General features: G+C 38.7%; 1 long non-coding RNA gene across 1 annotated transcript; it reads right to left on the reverse strand.

Annotated features, from left to right (window-relative positions):
- Positions 1 to 656: 656 nt before the first annotated feature.
- On the reverse strand, positions 657 to 4458 carry LOC120292767. Its single transcript, XR_005550366.1, has 2 exons — positions 3855 to 4458; positions 657 to 1052 (listed from the first exon to the last, which is right to left on the reverse strand). It is a non-coding gene; the product is annotated as an uncharacterized LOC120292767 (long non-coding RNA).
- Positions 4459 to 19668: the final 15210 nt, after the last annotated feature.

The raw sequence follows: 19668 nt of genomic DNA on the forward strand, positions 1-19668 counted from the left end.
CTGATTTTCCTGGTAAAAAACAACCTTACTTTGAATTTTCGCCAAAAATCTCAGTTTGTAGAAAAATCTTCGGAGGATGAGTCGACGTTCCTAAAATGAATCATGACATGACAGAACTTTTAATTTCTGAAATCGAGTTTAAATTCGCGGTTAATTTCAATCTGGCGCGATTTTAGCGTAACCTAATCTACTTGATAGCTTTTATAAACTTTTAGTGCAATTGACCAGTGGTCGATTATTTTCGAGCCACATTGTGCATCTTTGACTCATTGGTGACTCTCGGTTGTCGTGAAAATCTCAAGGTTTCAAATACGGACACATGGTACAGAATTGACAGAAAAATTGGTCTAGTGTCGTTCGACGAGGATTTTGCAATTAGGTGGAATCACCCACACACTAATCATATACCTCTGTTGAACTAACCTATCTCTAGTCTTTGGTCAATTTTAATAGTGTCGTAATGACTCTTACAGATTAGCACGGTTGAATAGTCGATTCTTGATCTTATTCTCGAATCTATTGCGCTTAGATTCCTTAACGGCTTCACCTGATAGGCTAGTTATCTCGTAAGTGACCAACTCAGAGAAAAGAACTATCAGCGTATCGATGAAAAGCTCAGCTTATTTAATCGAAAACATAACCCAAAAATCAAGATGTCACAAATTTGGCACACAATCCTAAGATAGAAGTAAAGAAAACAAAGCAAAGAAGAGCCCACAACTCATTGGGTGTTTATACAATGCCAAAACAACTTGAAACATAAATCAAGGAAATGAATAGTACAAAAATAGGGTTGGATCAGATATCAACCATTCATCGTCTTTAGGTCTTCAAGACAGCCACCTCCATGGGTCTATTCCAATTCTTTCATATGACTAAACTAGGATGTGAATTAAAAATGATTTTAAAGTCACTTATTGTAATCAAACAAGTAATTCAATCAACCAACATGTCATTTCACATTAAACATCCAAAGAGAAATACTCCAACAATCAAGAATGGCCTCAGGGTTGGCCTTTGTATTCATGCAACGATCCCTTTAGGACGCCTATCTGATTCATTTAAAATGACTTGTAGCCATTAGCCATCATTTGTATTCATGCGTGGCGACCAATGTTAAAAGTTCCTAAAGCAGGTTTTAAGTGATATCTCAAAACATCCCATGAGTACATGCATCGCACCTATGTATACATCTAAAAATCGCATGCATAGTTGAAAGTAAACATGCATGCAAGCCATTGTGCCTTGGTTCTCAATCAATCAAACAAATTTATGAGCCGACACCCGATCACTTATTTAGTCATCATGCTCCAATCACAATCACATGCACTCTATAAAAGCAAATACATCAAAAGCTAAAAGATTCTAGTGATGTCCAAAAATCATTTGATTTACAATCAAACAATGGGTTTAAAGAAAACTGTCAATGACATGGCATAATTATATCATGTCTATGGAACACATTTAGCCATTAAGGTTACCTTGGGTGCTTCGCAAGTGTTCTAAATGTGGTCCAAACCTAGACAATATCAATACCAACTCTAAGACATAATTTGGAAGTTTGAATAAAGAATGCAATGTGAAAGCTTCTATGAAAGGGACACATCATTTCATCATACCTATGAGACACATTTAATTGCTAAGGCTAACTCGAGTGTATCAATGGGTACATTGATCAAGCTTCCCAGGCATTTTAATATGACTCAAAATTAAACAAAATTCATGTGAAACCATTATTCAAACCATGCTAAAGCATTTTTAAGAATGAAAGTTTCCCACGTGGACATCACATCAATGAAAAATAGATTCAGATCAATCAAAACATAAAATTTAATATTATCTTGTGACATTTGAGGGTTTTGAAAAGCATGTCAGAATGCTTTTCATTTTTTGATATTTTTTGTGTATGGAGTTCGGACCATGAAGATTAAAACTCATGAAGAACCGGTAACCAATTCAGCATATGTAATTTCCTAAAAAATGCCACAACAAAGACAAATCATAAAAGAAAAAACAGAGCATGTTGAAATAGGGCATACAATATTCAAGCAATTGAAGTATGGTCCATGAAAAATTGGTCCTAAAAAAAATCACAGTACATCAAGCACTCAATAAGGAATAACTTCCATTAAGGAAGTTTCCTAAGATAAGCTACACATGAATTTCTAAAAATATAAGAACACAAAACAACACATTATGAATAGTCCCGTGCAGCAAGATGTTCATGCATGTTAATAGCATTTTGTCCTAGCAAACAATGTTTAAAAATTCCCAAAAATTTACCACAACATAGTCTTATAAATAGCAAACAAATTCAATGAAGGACCTGACTTCAAAAACCTTAAGGAACAATTCACACAAAAATGACAAATGGTCTGGTTCAGTAAGGGCAGGACAAGCATTCTGAATTTTGGACTTGATATATTCTAGAGCGAACTTCACAAAAATGGAAAATGGGTCAAAGGGCATGCAATTGAGACAAAATTGGTGTCATTGGAAAGCTCAAGATGTGCCATAAGGCTTTTTAAGAGACATCGAGTTCAATTAAGGTCAATTTCATGCATAAACAATGACAATCGCAAAAATGTGTAAATTATTAATAAAAATGGTAGAACATGATGCCTGAGAATAGGCTTGCTAAACCATCTAAATGATGCATGAAAATTGTGATATTTAAACACGACATAGGGCTAAATGCAATAAACAAATTTGATTGAAACATTTAACCCTATATCGATGCACAAAAGATCACACGGGTTCATGAACATCAATAGGTAGACTATCACCAAACTCCATATATGGCAAAATACAAAATTTTCAGAATTGATATATCAACTTTGCAAGTGGTTTTCATATAGCAAATGACCTTCATACGACACGTGCCATACACCGTTTCAAAGCTCATGACGTTTTTTAAGTATCTCTAAAAGGCATCATGTAAAAATTATGCTCTTAAGGACCCAATGGAAGACATCTTCATAAAGACAGATCATTCATTATTGCAGCAAGAATTGGATGATCTTCCTTGATCTAATTACATGATAAAAACCTACAAAAATTCATGCATATAGATTGAAATGTCCAAATCATTTCCAGCATCGAAGTCCAATTTGGCTCATAAAAATCTATATGAAAATAGGAAAACAGAACAAAACTTCCAACATCACAGATTGCAGCAACCAAGCATAATTTCATGCAAGCAAATGACCTAGTTAACGACAACCGTTTGACATGATCTATATCTGCACTATGACTTTCCTGGAGGATGTAAATTCAACGGAGTATGTTTACTAGTTCATTTATAGACAAATACACATCGGGTTCAAACAGGACAAAACAATCTAAGGACAATTTATTAGAGATTTCCTTGACTAAATCTACTCCAAAAAATCTGGAAAAATATATGTCGTGACCAGAGCAATTTCGACCAACTTTCATGAAATAATTTTAACCATAAAATCAGAGCACAAAAACCAGCAAAAAATCAACAAACAATGCAGACCGCGAATCAACAAAACAACATAACATTTGGTAGATTTTGGACTCAACTTTGAGTATATGAAAACTATATCAAAGGAGCCCTGTTTAGGGTGTTCTATGGCTTGTGAGAAAGATATTTGAATTGCTTCCGACTTTCATGAAGGCATCGAACACAGAAAAGCATGTTTGCAAGCTGATATTGAGTGGTTTCTCAAATTAGTCATCTAAACATCCGAAAATTGCAGAATCAACTCATCCAATCAATCACGCATACCTAAACATGTTGAAATTGTAGAACTCAAACCCTAGGGTGAGCTCTAGCCTTGGTTGTCTAGAACAACCCTGCTTCATGAAGCTCCGAATTGAGAAGTTACCTTTGATACGATTTCAGCGATTTGAGCTCAATCGGACAACAATCAAGCCTTCATAGTAACTTGAGGATGTAAAGGGAGCTTCGTAGGACCTGAGGACCGCCAGAGGAGGGTCGAACGACGTCGGATCACTGCCAATCAGCAACTGATGGGCGATCCGCTAGGTTGAGGATCGTTGGTAAAGAATCAACCATTGGAGCTCGTCCGGTGGATATTCGGCTAAGTCCCGACAACCACAAGGTCGGGGATTCACTAATGGACGTCGTTGGGATGATCAGAAGGGCTCGAGAGGTCGGCAGATCGTCAATCAAGGTTAGAGGAACTAGCGAACTACCTTATCGGGTCGATCGCTGGTTTGCTTGACTCGCAGGAAAGAGAACGCCAAATGGCTAGATTGGGGACTCGCCAGAGGTTGGGCTAACCACCAGGAGCTTGGGCGAGATGAGAACGTCGCCGAGAGGCTGGGTGGAGACCATGAAACTACCGACGTAAGGCCGGCAGGTGGCAAATGGCGAACTGGCAATAGGCCGATTTAAGAGAGAGAATGGGCGTGAAGCAGGAGAGAGAGAGTTTTTATTAGAGAACTTATTGGATTTTCAAATTTGGAATTTCATCAAATGAGGCCTCTCTCGAAATTTTGGAAGGAAAATTGTATATGTGATATCCCCCAAGATTGAATCCTAGCCGTCGGTCCAATCTAATGGCTAAGATTTGATCTCAAAGCCTAACTAATTCACTTAGGGGCTAAGCAAGCTTAAAAATTGAACATGCCTCACTCGAACGATGGTGATGAGCCGAAATTGGCAATTCAAATTAAATTTGTGATTAAGCCTAATTATGGGCATTTTCGTAATTTCACAAAACTTGAGGGCCATTTTTGCAAAATCTGAAAGATTTGAGGGCATGGGAGAGAAGTACACACGACATGATGCTAAGAGGTGGTCGTCGGTTGCCAAGAATCGATCAGAGGAGGGCTGAACCTACCTCCTCCGTTGGCAACTGATCGAACCAGTCGGACTGGTCCAAATCGATTCGACTAGTTCAGCCGCCCCTTGGGCGATTTGTTTCTTGGGCTTTTGAATTTTACGCAGTTTAGTCCCTAAATTGAAAGAAAATCTTGCCTAATTTGAGGAAAAAATGATTAATTTGAAGAGAAGTGATCCAATTTTGAAGAAATTAGGCCAATTAAACCATTTAGTTACAATTTGATAATTTTCTATTGGCCTAAGTACCTAGCTGACATGAAAAATATTGGACTTACATCATGGGTACACGTGATTGGAGTTTCTAGGCTAAGTTGGACAATTTTATGTAAGTTCTTGCCCAAAAATGCAAATTAATTGAAATTGAATTCAATTAAAAGTACAAGGCATCTATTGAATTAATTGTCCATGCCTCATGTGACTTATTGCATTCAAATTGGCTTGAAATAGATGACGCGACTTTTATGCCAAAATTGAATTAATTTGGTTTTCTCATGTTCAAGAAGGTTATATTCCTTAAATCGAGAAGTTCCCGAATGAATTTCCCAAGATTGATCCCGGATTTGGACTTATCTCACAAAAACGAGTGGAATTGAAGCGCTCGTTCACAAATTATGTAGAATCGATCCAAACCCCCAAAATCAGGGTTCAAAATGAGAATCCAAATCTCAACACACCCGATCTCGAAATTGATTGAATGAGTGAATGAGTAATGATCTCTAGATCAAATGTCATACAAGGAACTAAGCATAATTATGACTAGAATGAAAGTAATTTTATTTTTGGCAGATTTTGAACTTAAAACTAAAAAAGTCGTAAAACAAAGTTTTTAATCAATTTTCGCAAAATTTTTTATGCTAAAGTCAAATTGGGACTGGAATGAAGTGATTTGTGAATTTTTATATCTTCCAAATTTTTGGTCAAATGTTCGATTAAAAGTCAACCTTTTTTTTTTTTTTTTTACGGAAACCAACATATATATTTAACATAATGGGACCTTACACCCTGAAGATAAAGCATCCGCATAAACTAAATCCATCAGTACAAACGAAGGAGAAATGATCTAGTTGAGGGCCGAATTGGAGGATTGGGCTTTCGCAGCCCAATCGGCCACTAGGTTTGTTTCTCGTCGACAGTGACGCAGACAGAGATGAGGAAAGCTGGAAAGCCAAAAAAAGGTCTCCTCTATCACAGGTCGAAGCTCCCATGGCGGCGATTGTGTATCGTGCACAATTTCGACGAGCTGAAGGCAGTCAGAATCGATTTCCAGTCTAGCGTCTTGAAGGCCTTGATAGTGCAGATGTTGAAGGGTGAGACTTAGCACCTGGAGTTCTGATTCAAAGGCTGAGTTCACTGGAAAGCGCCGTGAAAAAACATCAGTAAGACGGCCTTGATAATCCCTGCAAATACAGGCCATGGAGCCCTCGGGGTTACCCGACTTATAATTGCCATCGATATTACATTTCAGGCTACCCATTGCCGGAGGTCACCAAAGTTGATCCGGATTGAGAAAAGCAAGTCCAAATCGTGGTTTGGATGCAACAATAGAGAGCTTGTAGGATCTGGTTAAAGCCATAGCCATGTCGACAACAAGGGAAGGGTTCGGGTTCTGGTTACGAAAGACAAAATTGTTTCGCATCCGCCAGATCTGCCAAAGTATATTGGCAACAACTTCTAATCCAGGTGAGTGGTCAGGTAGAATCACCTTTTCTATTAACCAAGAGTCTATACTAGTAGCTATAAGAGATGCGGATAATAAATTGATTTGCGGATTGGACCAAATAGCTCGAGTCCAAGAACATTGAAGAAAAATGTGTTCAATGGTTTCAGGGAGAGGTTGCTTGCAGAGATGGCATGACGGATCAGGAATGATATGGCAGTGAAACAGGTTATCTTGGGTTGCGAGGGCATTGTGGCAGACTGACTAGAGAAAAGTACGGAGTTTTGGGACAGTCTTCATCGCCCAGATCCGTTGCCAAAGGCCGTGCGAATTCCAGTAAGATGTCGAGACACTTTGACTATGTTGCTTGCTGCTTGACTGGATAATTGCATGGTAGTTACCTTTTACAGTGTGTTTACCATGAGTCGTGGCTGACCAAACTAATTTGTCTTCTGAGTAAAGGGGTCTAATTGGTATAGTAAGAATTTCTGTAGCAACCTATACTTCAAAGAATCTTTGAATCACTTATGTATTTCAGTTGTGGTGAGTCTGGCCAATAAGATCTACCACCATAACTAGTTCTTCTCTAGCTGTAGGTCCATAGATAATTCCCATCGGTAACCAACGATTGCCACGAATTCGAATATGATTGCCATTACCAACAGACCAGCAAAGTTCTGGTAAAAGAGCATCTTTGCCTCTAAGAAGGCTTTGCCATCCCTAAGATGGTTGAGTTCCTCTGGCAGCTGATAAGAAATTTGTCGAGTGAAAATACAAACCCTTAAAAAGAGCTCCCCATAAAGAGTCAGGATGATTTAGCAATCTCCAAGCCTGTTTTCCCAACAGTGCTTTATTCAAAGTAATAAGGTCTCAGAATCCCAACCCTCCTTGCATCTTACTTTCTTTCAAAACATCCCATTTTTTCCAATGCACTCCTCCCTTATTCTGATTAGTTCTCCACCAAAATCGAGCAATACACTTTTCAATAGATGAACAAACAGAGATAGGCAACTGAAAAATAGACATCGCAACTGTGGAATAGCCTGAACAACATATTTAATAAGGATTTCCTTACCCCCTTTAGAAATGAATTTCTCTTTCCAGCCCTCAAGTTTGGCATTAACTCTTCCTATTATCCAAGAAAACACTTCCTTCTTTGATCTTCCCCAATCTGATTGCAGCCCCAAATATTTTCCAGTCCTTTGCAAAACTGGAATACGAAGTTCCGTAGCCATATTATGCTGTAAAGAGATAGGACAGTTTTTGGTAAAGGTCAGACCTGATTTGTTGTGGTTAATTAACTGTCCTGTGGCCAGACAATATATATTTAAAACATTGGCTAAGTTCTGACATTCGGAGATAGTGCCATCTAAAAAGAAGATGGCATCGTCAACAAAAAATAAGTGTGACAAGGTAGGACACCATCTGTTCAACCGAATGCCTTTGATATGTCTTATACTGACAGCTTGAGTAATGAGAGTTGATAAAACATTAGCTAAGAGAATGAAAAGATATGGTGATAAGGGGTCACCTTGTCTAAGGCCACGAGAGGGAAAGAAATAAGGTAATTGTTCTCCATTAAACTTTACACTAAAAGATGAAGTTGTGATGCACTTCATAATCCACCCGACCCATCTTGGATGAAATCCTAGTTTAAGGAGGTAATCACGTAAGAAATCTCATTCCACTCTGTCATACGCCTTTTTCATATATGTTTTAAGAATTGCATTGAATTTGCTAGCATACTTACGTGTTCGAAACTGGTGAAGAACTTCTTGGACAATAAGGATATTATCTTGAATCTGTCGTCCTTTGACAAAAGCTGATTGTTCCTTTGAAATCAGAATAGGCATCCAAGATTTTAGACGATTAGCAAGCACCTTAGATATAACTTTGTAGGCATAGTTGCACAAACTGATGGGCCGAAATTGCTCCAGTTTTTCATGTTGAGATGTTTTGGGAATGAGGGTTAGAATCGTCTGATTTAGACCTGTAGGCATGTCCCCATATATCATAAAATTCTGCACTAATAAGAAAAGGTCTTCTTTGACTGTTTCCCAGTGTTCTTGATAAAATAAACCTGTTAAACCATCCGGTCATGGGGCTTTGGTAGCGCCCATCTGAAATGTGGCTTACCGAACCTCCTCAAGAGTAAGTAAAGCTGTCAGCTGAGTGTTCATCTCGGGAGTCACTACTGGTAGGCATTGGTCAAGTAAAGGTTTATAGTCCCGATAACCTTCAATAGTATATAACTTGGAGAAAAATGTGAATGTCATATCTTGAAGAGCTGGTAGATCACGTACCCATTGCTGATTATCATTTTGCAGCATAGTAATTCGATTGCATTGTCGTCGCTGAATTGTTGATGCATGGAAAAACCGTGTATTTTTGTCACCCCATTTGAGCCATTTAATCCTGGAGCGTAAGGCCCAATACTGTTCTTCTTGTTGCCAAGATTTACGAATTTCTTCTTTCAACCTTGATGCCTGTACTTTGTCATTAAGGGAAGGCCGTTTGTTCATTAAGGTTTGTAATTGGTGTTGCAGGGTCAAGATTTTCTTATGACCATTGGTGAACTTTTGCCGGCTCCAGATGATCAGGGCTGCTGTGACTTTCTTCACTCGAGTGATAAAATCAGTATTCGGTAAGCACCCTGAACTCCATGTGTTAGAAATAATGTCTCTGCATTCAGCATCCTCATTCCAATAAGCTTCAAAGAGAAAAGGCTTTCCTTTTTTTTCGTAAAGTTGGCGAAGTATGTATCACAAGAGGACTGTGATCAGATCCCACGGGTGGGAGTGCAAAAACTTCAACCGCAGGAAATAGTAGCCTCCATTCCATTGAACAAACCATCCGGTCTAATTTTTCCTTCACGAGCTCCTCCCCTTCCCTATTGTTCATCCATGTAAATTTACAACCCTTGCTTTCTAATTCAGTAAAAGCACAATCATCTAACATAGCTCTAAAAGACTACATTCTGTGTGAAATGGCAGATCGCTTACCTATCTTTTCCCAAGGGTAAAGGACGTCGTTAAAGTCGCCAGCACAAAGCCAAGGGAACCTGTTGTGGGAATGGATTTGTCGAAGCTCATCCCATACCAACTAATGCTACTGAAAGTCCGTAGGAGCATGAAGAAAGGTAATGCGTGTAGTCCTACCTTGCTGACCAAACTTACAACTCGTGTCTAAAAGGTGTTGTGTGGAGCTAATAACCTGTAAAAAAATCAGATCATTCCATAACACGGCTAAACCACTCGCCATACCAACTGGATTAAGTATATATGAATTAGTAAAGTTGAGAATTCGCTGAACATGTTGAAGCTTTTCTTCAGAGTTCTTGGTTTCCATTAGAAATATAATATCGGGCTTTTCATTGGCCGTCATGGCCCTAAGAGCTCGAACTGTCAGGGGATTGCCCAAACCCTTGACAGTTCCAACATATCATCTTCATTTGTCAACGGGTGGCTGTTTAGGGCCAGCCACCAAATCCCGAACATCAGCTTCGTCTGCTAGTAAAATAGGAGTTTGCATAAGATTTAAATCAGTAGGTTCCGTGATGAGTATACTCTTTGTGTCATACAAGTTATATCTGCGCTATTTCTTGGCTGAACCTAAAATAGGTTTCGACCTAGTGTTTGTCATCTTCTTTGATGCATTTATGTCCATAGGTTCATACTGAACTCCCTTCAACTTTGTATCATCAGAGACAAGTGTTGTACTGTGCATAACTGAGGGTGGTGGGAGCAATTGAGTAGGTGCTGGAGTCGGTGCTCGGAAACTGTCAACAACACTGGTTTGGTTTGCAGCCAGAAGCGGAGATGATGGGGGCAATAAGGGGACAATAGGTAGCTGTGCAGGCGGAGTTTCAGGTATCACTTCTTTTGCTTGCTCTGACGTGTCTTATGGGTTATAAAAAATATTCCAATAAGGACTATTGGTTTTGACTTCCGCTCGGAGCCATGGCCCATATGCCATCTTCTCTCTGCCCTCATGCTTAGCTTCATTATATGGAATGTCTTTGCAGTACATGGCATAGTGTCCAAGTTTGCCACAGGAAAAGCAAAAGTGAGAAAGCCTTTCATAGCGGAAATCCAACCAAAAATGTTTGCCATTTATTCGAATCAATTTCCCTTTTACCAGAGGTTCATACACATTAACTTGAACTCGAACTCTTCTTGCTTTTGATAGTAGTCCTTGTTGGAGAAATCCTCTTGAAGTGTTTTGAAGTTGACAAATCGTTTCTATCAGTCTAGTTTGAAGGCTTGCAAACTCTGTTATTTAAAGTCTGAAGACCTCCGGACAGCCAGACTCAAGACTCAAAGTCTATCCTCATTGTGAGTCTCTAATCCGTTGAAGAAAGGTTATCCGTAACTAGATGTTTCGTTAAGGATTTAACCTTATCAACTGGAGAAGATCTCGTGGCTGGAGAAGACATAACGGAGTCCTTTGATTGATCGAAGATTGACTCGATAAATTGAAGATCCGGTGATTGCCTAAATATTATTGGAAGGTTCTACTTATGGAAACCGAGATCCTGATTGTATGGGCGAACATGATTGATGGGCTATCAACACGTTCCTTTAATAGCTTGAACAATCTTCCTAATTGATTCCGTCCAACGGGTAGATTGGAGGAATTCCTTTGGTAAGTGCCAACGGGTATGATGGCATAAAGGAGTATATAAGGAAGACGGTCTTAGTTGTTCAAGGTGTGCGCGATAGATGAATTCCAAAGTCGAAGCTCCTTTTTGTTTAGACAATTCCTTTGAGCGAATACTTGTATACAAAAGAGAGTCTATATTTGTGAGAAATCTTGAGGAGGTGTGGTAGAACATCTACACTATGGAATCAAGGCAAAGCTGTGCTGTAACTTCTCTTTTGTTCATAGTGGAATCCAGCCAATAGGCTATTAGTGAAGAAGAGTGGACGTAAGCTTGATATAAGGCGAACCACTATAAACCGCGTGTTTAATTTTCTCTTCTCTCAGTCTTACTTTGATTATCGTTTGTCTAAAATCCATCAATTGTCTAGTATTGTGCGATTGTTGAAGAAAAATCTCTTATATACCTATTCACCCCCTCTAGGTACTCATACTAGCAATATCAATTGGTATCGAGCTGTGTACTCACTTTGTTTGAAGTGTTTTACTTGAGTTAAAGATCAATGGCTAGTATGCTAGCACCGGGGCGATGGAAGGGCAAAGCAATACTGCAGACCACCCTACTTTGATGGAAAGGATTACAACATACGGAAGAACAAGATGAAAGCTTTCCCTACGATCAAAGGATCCTCGGAATGGGACGTTGTAGAAAAAGGAATTACTCCTACCCTTTGCATCAGTCTCGAAAGAGGGAAAGAAACTGATGAGACCGGCGGAATGACTCGGGAAGAGATAATCAAGAGACAAGCACTCGATGCAAAAGCAATTTACTCCTTATATTGTGCTTTGTCACCAACTAAATATAATAGAATATCTTCTTGTGTTACTGACAAAAGAAGTTTGGGACATATTGCATATCACCTATGAAGGAACAGATCGAGTGAAGGAAACAAGAATCAACATTCTTCTCGGTCAATACGAAGCCTTCAGAATGAAACCAGGAGAATCTATAACTGACATGTTTAGTCGTTTACGATATTGTGAATGGTCTTGGAAATCAAGGTCAACCAATTTCTGATCCCATGAAGGTAAACAAGCTCTTTGCGTGGACTCTCCAAGGATTGGAATCACATAAAGACTTCGATAAGAGAGACGCAAAGAATTATGCCACTATCGTTGACGAGCGATTGGAACTCTTGGTCTTATGAAGTGGAACGGATCAATGAAGATGAAGATCCAAAGGTAAGAAATCCATTGCATTAAAATCAATTGATGATTCGATGATACAGATTCGAAGATGATATGGACGATGAGGAGCTTGCTCTCATGATAAGAAGATTCAGAAAACTGAATAGAAAAGGAAGAAGGTTCAACTCAAAGAAACAAAGCTTTCAAAGACAGCAGACCAAGTCCGTTGATGATGAAGAACCAAACAAAGATGTAGTCTGCTTTGAATGTAAGAAAAAGGGACACATCAAACCCAACTGTCCTCTTCTAAAGAAGAAGAGAGGAAAAGCTGAAAAATTTCGAAAAGCTCTCAAAGCCGAAACTTGGAGTGATACAGAGTGTGAAGAAAGTGATAATGAATATGCCAATCTATGTCGATGGCACAATCGGACTCGGACTGGATCGAGACTCGGACGGTGAATTTGAGGCAAGTAATTTTAAAATTCTGTCAAAGTTTCTAAATACATTGATGAACTATGTTTTAGTCTTAAGACTTCTCTCAAAAGAATTTCCGAACTGAAAAGGAAAACTCAGCTCTAAAACAAAAAGAAAATGTTTTAGTAGAAAGAGTTAAAAGTCTATACTTGATTTGTTTCCACTCTTAAAGAAAATGAAGATAATCTTTTAAAAGAAAATGCTCTTTTAAAAATAGACTTATCAAATATTTCAAAGAAATTTTCAATAGGTCTGAAAAACTTGAAAAAATTCTTTCAGCTCAAAGACCTTACTTCAATAAGTCCGGGTCTAGGTATGACAGCAGAAACAATTCCCTTGATTGATTTTCCTAAAGTAAAAGAAAGAATTAAAAAAAGACTCTCGAGAGAGGCTTACAAAAATCATTTCAAGAAAGTTTTTGTAAAATCTGTAGGAAGAAATGCTCTCAAATGTTCAAAGTGCAACAGTCCGGATCACTTTGAAAAAGAGTGTCCTATGGTTTGGAAACCTGTTAAGAAAATATGGGCTAAACTGCTTATGTTACTAACACCAAAGGACCCAAGAAAGTTTGGGTACCAAAGAAAGCTTGAGACTTTATTTTAAATGCAGGTCACCGTCAAGAAAAAGGTAAAGTGGTATCTTGACAGTGGATGCTCAAGACACATGAGAGGAGACTCAAATTGTTTTATAAAGTTTGCTCAAGTAAATGGTGGAAAAGTTTCATTTGGAGGAAACAGCAAATGAAGTATTGTGGGATTTGGAACTGTGAAAATTGGAAATCTCACAATAAGTAATGTTTCCTTAGTGGAAGGACTCAATTACAATCTTCTCAAAGCATTAGTCAATTATGTGATCTTGGTTTCAAGATCTTCTTTCAAGAAGGAATATGTTCGGAATCAAGTAAAGACTCTACTCGTCTTTCATGGGTCGAAGACATGGAAACATTTATCTTACGGATGTGAAACCAAATGAATCGCAATGTTTTATCTCAATTCAAGACGAAGCAAGCTTATGGCACATAAAGCTTGGTCATGTCAACATGAAGCAATTAGCCAAAATCTCATCAAAGCAGCTTGTTCGAGGACTACCCAAATTACCTTATCAAAAGATTGATCCATGCACTCCATGTATTCAGGAAAGCAGGTAAGAAATTCATTTAAACCAATAAATCATGTCTCTACTAATCATGTACTACGGTTGCTGCATATGGATCTCTTCGGACCAACAGAACACGAGTATTGGAGGTAAGAAATATTGCCTAGTAATTGTGGATGATTACTCCGTTTTACTTGGGTATATTTCCTTGCAAGTAAGTCCGAAACCTTCTCGTATTTTGAAAAATTTGCTAAAAAGGTTCAAAATGAAAAAGGATGTGTTATCTCAAGTATAAGAACAGATCATGGAGGTGAATTTGAAAATCAAGATTTTACAAAATTTTGTGATGAATCTAGCTTTAATCATGTGTTCTCCTCTCCATATACTCCTCAACAAAATGGAGTTGTGGAAAGAAAGAACAGATCTCTTCAAGAAATGGCTAGAACTCTTTTAATTGAAAGTAAGATTTCTTCACAATTTTGGGCTGAAGCTGTTTCAATAGCATGCTATATCATCAATAGAGTCTTCTTAAGACCTATTCTAGAGAAAACCCCTTATGAGTTATTCAAAGATAAGAAGCCTATTGTTTCATACTTTCATGTATTCGGTTGCAAATGTTTTATATTGAAAAATGCAAAAGATCGAGTTGGTAAGTTTGAAGAAAGATCGGATGAAGGTATCTTCCTTGGATATTCTACATCAAGCAAAGCCTTCATAGTCTATAACAAGAAGAGCCAGTCTGTAGAGGAGTCAATGAATGTCAAATTTCAAGACTCAACGCAAGATGAATCAAGTCAGACTCATCAAGAAGAGTCTGAACCTGCTCCAAACCTTCCAAAGCTTACAACTCAATAAGCATTTCAGACTTTGGAAAACCAGCATCAGGTTGTTCGTGAAGATCCAAACAAAGAGAGAGATCATCAACCAGACAAATCAACAAGTAACTGGAAGCATAAGTCCAGTCATCCCAAAGATCTTATTATCGACGAAATTAATGAAGGAATTCTCACCAGATCAAAAAGGGGAGAAGAGTCTAGTCTTTGTAGCTCTCGTTTCGAAATTGAACCAAAGAGCATAGAAGAAGCTTTATCCGATGAAAGCTGGATTGAAGCTATGCAAGAAGAGCTCGACAGTTCAACATTAATGATGTCCGGGAATTGACATCCAAACCAAAAGGTAAAAACTGTTATCGGAGCTAAATGGGTGTTCGAAACAAGATGAATGAGAAAGGAAAAGTCGTACGAAACAAAGCAAGACTCGTAGCCAAGGGATATACACAAGAAGAAGGAATATACTATGATGAGACTTACGCTCCACTAGCAAGTTTATGTGGAATAACCACCAGGGTTTGAAGACCCAAAGAAGCCAGACTCAGTCTTCAAACTGAAAAAGGCTTTGTATGGTTTAAAGCAAGCACCTCGAGCTTGGTACGACCAGATTAAGTAAGTTCTTAATACAAAATGGTTTTGTCAAAGGTAAAGTAGATACAACTTTATTTATCAAAAAGGAAAACAAAAGTTTCTTACTTGTTCAAATATATGTGGATGACATTATTTTCGGATCCTCTAATGAAAATCAGTGCAAGAAATTTTCTAAGTCTATGCGGGATGAGTTTGAAATGAGTATGATGGGAGAGTTAACATTCTTTCTTGGTCTTCAAGTAAAACAATTGAAGGAATGAACTTTTATTTATCAAGAAAAATATGTTAATGATCTTGTCAAAAGGTTTGGACTGGAAAAGTGCAAAAAGACCGACATACCAATGTCAAGTTCTTTAAAGATAGACAAAGATGAAGAAGGGAAGAAAGTTGATCAAAAGCTGTACGGGAGCATCATTGGTTCACTCTTTTATCTTACGCTTCTAGACTCGACATCTTGTTGAGTGTTTGCATCTCGTGCTAGGTTTCAATCGGATCCTAGAGAATCCCATCTCGGTCTTTGCGAAACGCATCATTAAATACGTTGCTTCATCATCAAGCATCGGTCTTTGGTATCCTAAGAAGGGAGACTTTAATTGGTTCACTATTTTATCTTACTGCTTCTAGACCTGACATCTTGTTGAGTGTTTGTATCTATGCTAGGTTTCAATCAGATCCTAGAGAATCCCATCTCAGTGCTGCGAAACACATCATTAAATACGTTGCTTCATCATCAAGCATCGGTCTTTGGTATCCTAAGAAGGAGACTTTAATCTTAAGGATATTCATACGCAGATCGGCCGGTTGCGAGTTGATAGAAAAAGCACTTCGGGAACTTGCCGGTTGCTTGGAACGCGGGGACGGTGTCTTGGTTTTCAAGGAAACAAAGCACTTGTGTCTCTTTCAACAACGAAGCGAGTATATAGCCCTTGGAAGGCTGCTGTTCGCAAATTCTATGGATAAAACAACAACTAAGAGACTTTGAAATTGAAGACTCATGCACGGAGATTAATTGCGACAACACCAGCGCTATCAACCTCACCAAAAATCCAATTCTCCATTCAAGAGCAAAGCATATAGAGATTCGACATCACTTTATTAGAGACCATGTTCAAAATGGAGATGTTTCAATTCAATTTGTTGACTCAAAGAATCAAGCGGCGGATATATTCACAAAGCCTTTGGAGAAAAATCAATTTGAATCTATACGTTCCGGACTCAACATTTTGAGGTATGAGGATATCAAAGTCTAAAGACTTTCGGACTCGGACTTACAAGACTTTATCGAAAGATAGTCTTGGTACGACCGTCGACTTGTAAGTCTTTCTCTCCTTAATCTCATCTTGAAAAGGTACGATCGTCGGAAGATTGTGTTTAAATTGTTGCTATATTTAATTGACATAAATATTGCATCGTTTCATTTTCAAAAAGGAAGTTATTTTTGAAATGGCTATTTTTGCGGAAAAAGGCAGTTATTTTGAAAAGGCATTTTTTTTATTTCCTTTGTGATGGTTCGTTTATCCCTCCTTTTAACCGATCATGCACTGTCGATTCCTCTTCACTTTACTCTCAAAAACCCTAGAAAGCATCGATCCTCCATTCTCGTTTTTCTTCTTTGTTTAATCTTCAAAAAGTTGTCATCTTTCCTAGGAAAGTCAAGCAAGGAATCTTCCAAAAACTGAGAAAGATGTCATCTTCAAGAAAGTCTTCGAGAATCGCAAGCAGGGGACCACGACGAATGAGTGAGGGGCCTACGCACTTCAATCTTGCGAAGAAGTGACTCCGGAACACAAGCGAGCCCACAACATTCTCGGCGTCATTCTCCTCCATCTAGTCCTCAAGGCGTTGATCATCAACAACGGGAAGAAATCATCGAGGATGCGAGACCTGTAAGAGTTCAAAAGCCCGCTTATATTTACCAGTTATATCGTGCCTTAAAAGGAATTCGTACTCCTTTGAACTACATTGATGATTTTCTTAAAGACAAAGGACATGGGAACGAATATATCTTTTCGCGAAAAATGGAAAGTTTGGGAATTGCTCGAAAAAGGGTGGTGAGGAAACCCTTGCAAATATCCCAAGTGATCCTCGTGATTTGGGGCCGAATCTGTAGATGGGAATGATGATGACAAATTATACTGAGTCAATTTCAACCGAAAATGGGTGTTGCGGTTGAAAATCAAGGAAAAAGGGGAGATTTGTTCAGATCAAAGGAGCAAAAGGATCGTACTCGAAATTGCTGAAACATGGGATAATAAACCCTAGGAGTGTGGATTTTGATTTTCGGATCTTTGTGAATATGAACTTGAGGGAAAAGTTCAGTTTTTTCAACTTGAAAAGTTCGCTCCGACACTACTGAAGCTTATCTTTGAATTAACTGCATATTTCTATTCAAATCTTAGCTTTTGGATGCGAATAGATTCTCTTTCAGCGTTAAAGACCAAGACTATGTTGTGGATATGAATATCTTTGGCAGATGTTTTAGAAGTTGAAAGAGGAAGATATCAACCAATCAAAGTTTCCATTGCTCGGGCCACACTTGAAGCGGTGAAGGACGGGAGAACGAGATGAAAAGATCACCTACTTAAGGATGGGTGCATTCAACATCTTGCTTCACAAGATTGTGATTAATTGCCTCCGACCGAAATCAACTTCCAAGACTCGATGTTTCAAGTTCGAGGCCAAGCGATGTATGCCATTCTCTTTGGAAAAAGGTTTTCTCTCCCTCACACTTTGTTATGTTTCACATGTATAGAGCAATGATGAAGACAGAGGTCAACTCCCTTACCCAAGCCTTGTTATGAAGTTATTCAAACATCTCGAATATTCAGCCTCCACAAATCTTTTGTGTTCGACCATGCGATCATATGGTGGTAGGACTGAAAATGGTGACCAAAATGCGTCTGAAGGAACTGAGCAAGGAGTTGGAGAAATTCAAGGAGAAGACTCCTGCCAAATCTCATCAAATCCCTTCTGCAGCTAAAAGAAAAGGGAAGGAGCCCATGGTTGCTCTATCCAAGAGAAGAAGAGCTCTCCTCGTTGAGGATGAAGATGATGAGGAAGACATCACCATCTCCGCATTGGCTTTGAAGAATTTAAGTCGTCTGTTCCACGAAAGAATCGGAACAAATGACAAAAGAAGCGAGAGGAGAAGGAAGAAGAAGAAAGAGAAGCTGAAAAAGAAGCGAGAGGAGGAAAGACTTGAAGAAGAAAGAAGAGAAGAAGGAGAACCTGAGGAACACTCTTCTCCACATGAAGGCATGGAAACAGGGGGAGATCAGGAGAAAGGAGTGAAGTCTTCATATCCTGATGCAAGTGAAGGAGTCAGTCGTTCACCTGCAGACCCAGAGGATGTTTATGCATCTCAATTTCTAGAGGAAGGTCATGAAGTTTCATCGCCAAACCTGCGAGATTATGCTGATCTACCATCGTCTGCATTTACTCCATCAGATCGAGCCGAAGCAAGTACTCAGACTGATAATGGAGCAAATTTTCGTAGAATCATGGATATTCTCTTGGAGATGCGAGGTCAAATTTATGCCTTGGGATGCAAGGTTCAAAGCTTGAAGAATGAAGGTCAAGCTTCTTCCTGTTCATTGAATGATAAGATGCAAGCCCTCTCTGTTCAAAATCAGGCCAATGCCAAGAGTGAGGAGATTGCACAACTAAAGGAAGACTTTAAAAGGCTGGAAGGCATCGTTCCGTCTATGGAAGACTTCCAGCTTGTCCGCGTTCCCAAGCAATCTTGACTTCATCTCATCCTTTTTAATGATGACAAAAAGGGGAGAGATGCAAGATTTGAACAAAAACTTTCAATCATTAAACTTTTAACTGTTTGTTGGATTGTATTGTTGTGTTGTTTAAACTCTGTTTGACTTTGTTTTGTGTCTGGATGAAAACTGAACTAGACTTGGACTTGACTGCTTCTATTAACTAGTATTGATATCTTATGGATGGCTTTATCATATACTAGACTAACCTATTTTCTGTGGTTGCAGATTCTAGTGTTATTCTTTTAGCCATTTATCTCTATAAGATATGCATATGTGTTTGAGAAATATTTTGCAGGTCAAAGATATCCAAATCTGCAGGAAAGTTTTGTCACCATAAAAAATGGGGAGATTGTTGGAGAAATCCTCTTGAAGTGTTTTGAAGTTGACAAATCGCTTCTATCGGTCTAGTCTAAGGCTTGCGAGACTCTATTATTTAAAGTCTGAAGACTTCCGGACAGCCAGACTCAAGACTCAAAGTCTATCCTCATTGGCAGTCTCTAATCCGTTGAAGAAAGGTTATCCAGAACTGGATGTTTCATTAAGGATTTAACCTTATAAACTGGAGAAGATCTCGTGGCTGGAGAAGACATAACGGAGTCCTTTGATTGATCGAAGATTGACTCGATA

The sequence above is a fragment of the Eucalyptus grandis genome, chromosome 4 (assembly GCF_016545825.1).
Source record: "Eucalyptus grandis isolate ANBG69807.140 chromosome 4, ASM1654582v1, whole genome shotgun sequence".
Taxonomy (NCBI): domain Eukaryota; kingdom Viridiplantae; phylum Streptophyta; class Magnoliopsida; order Myrtales; family Myrtaceae; genus Eucalyptus; species Eucalyptus grandis.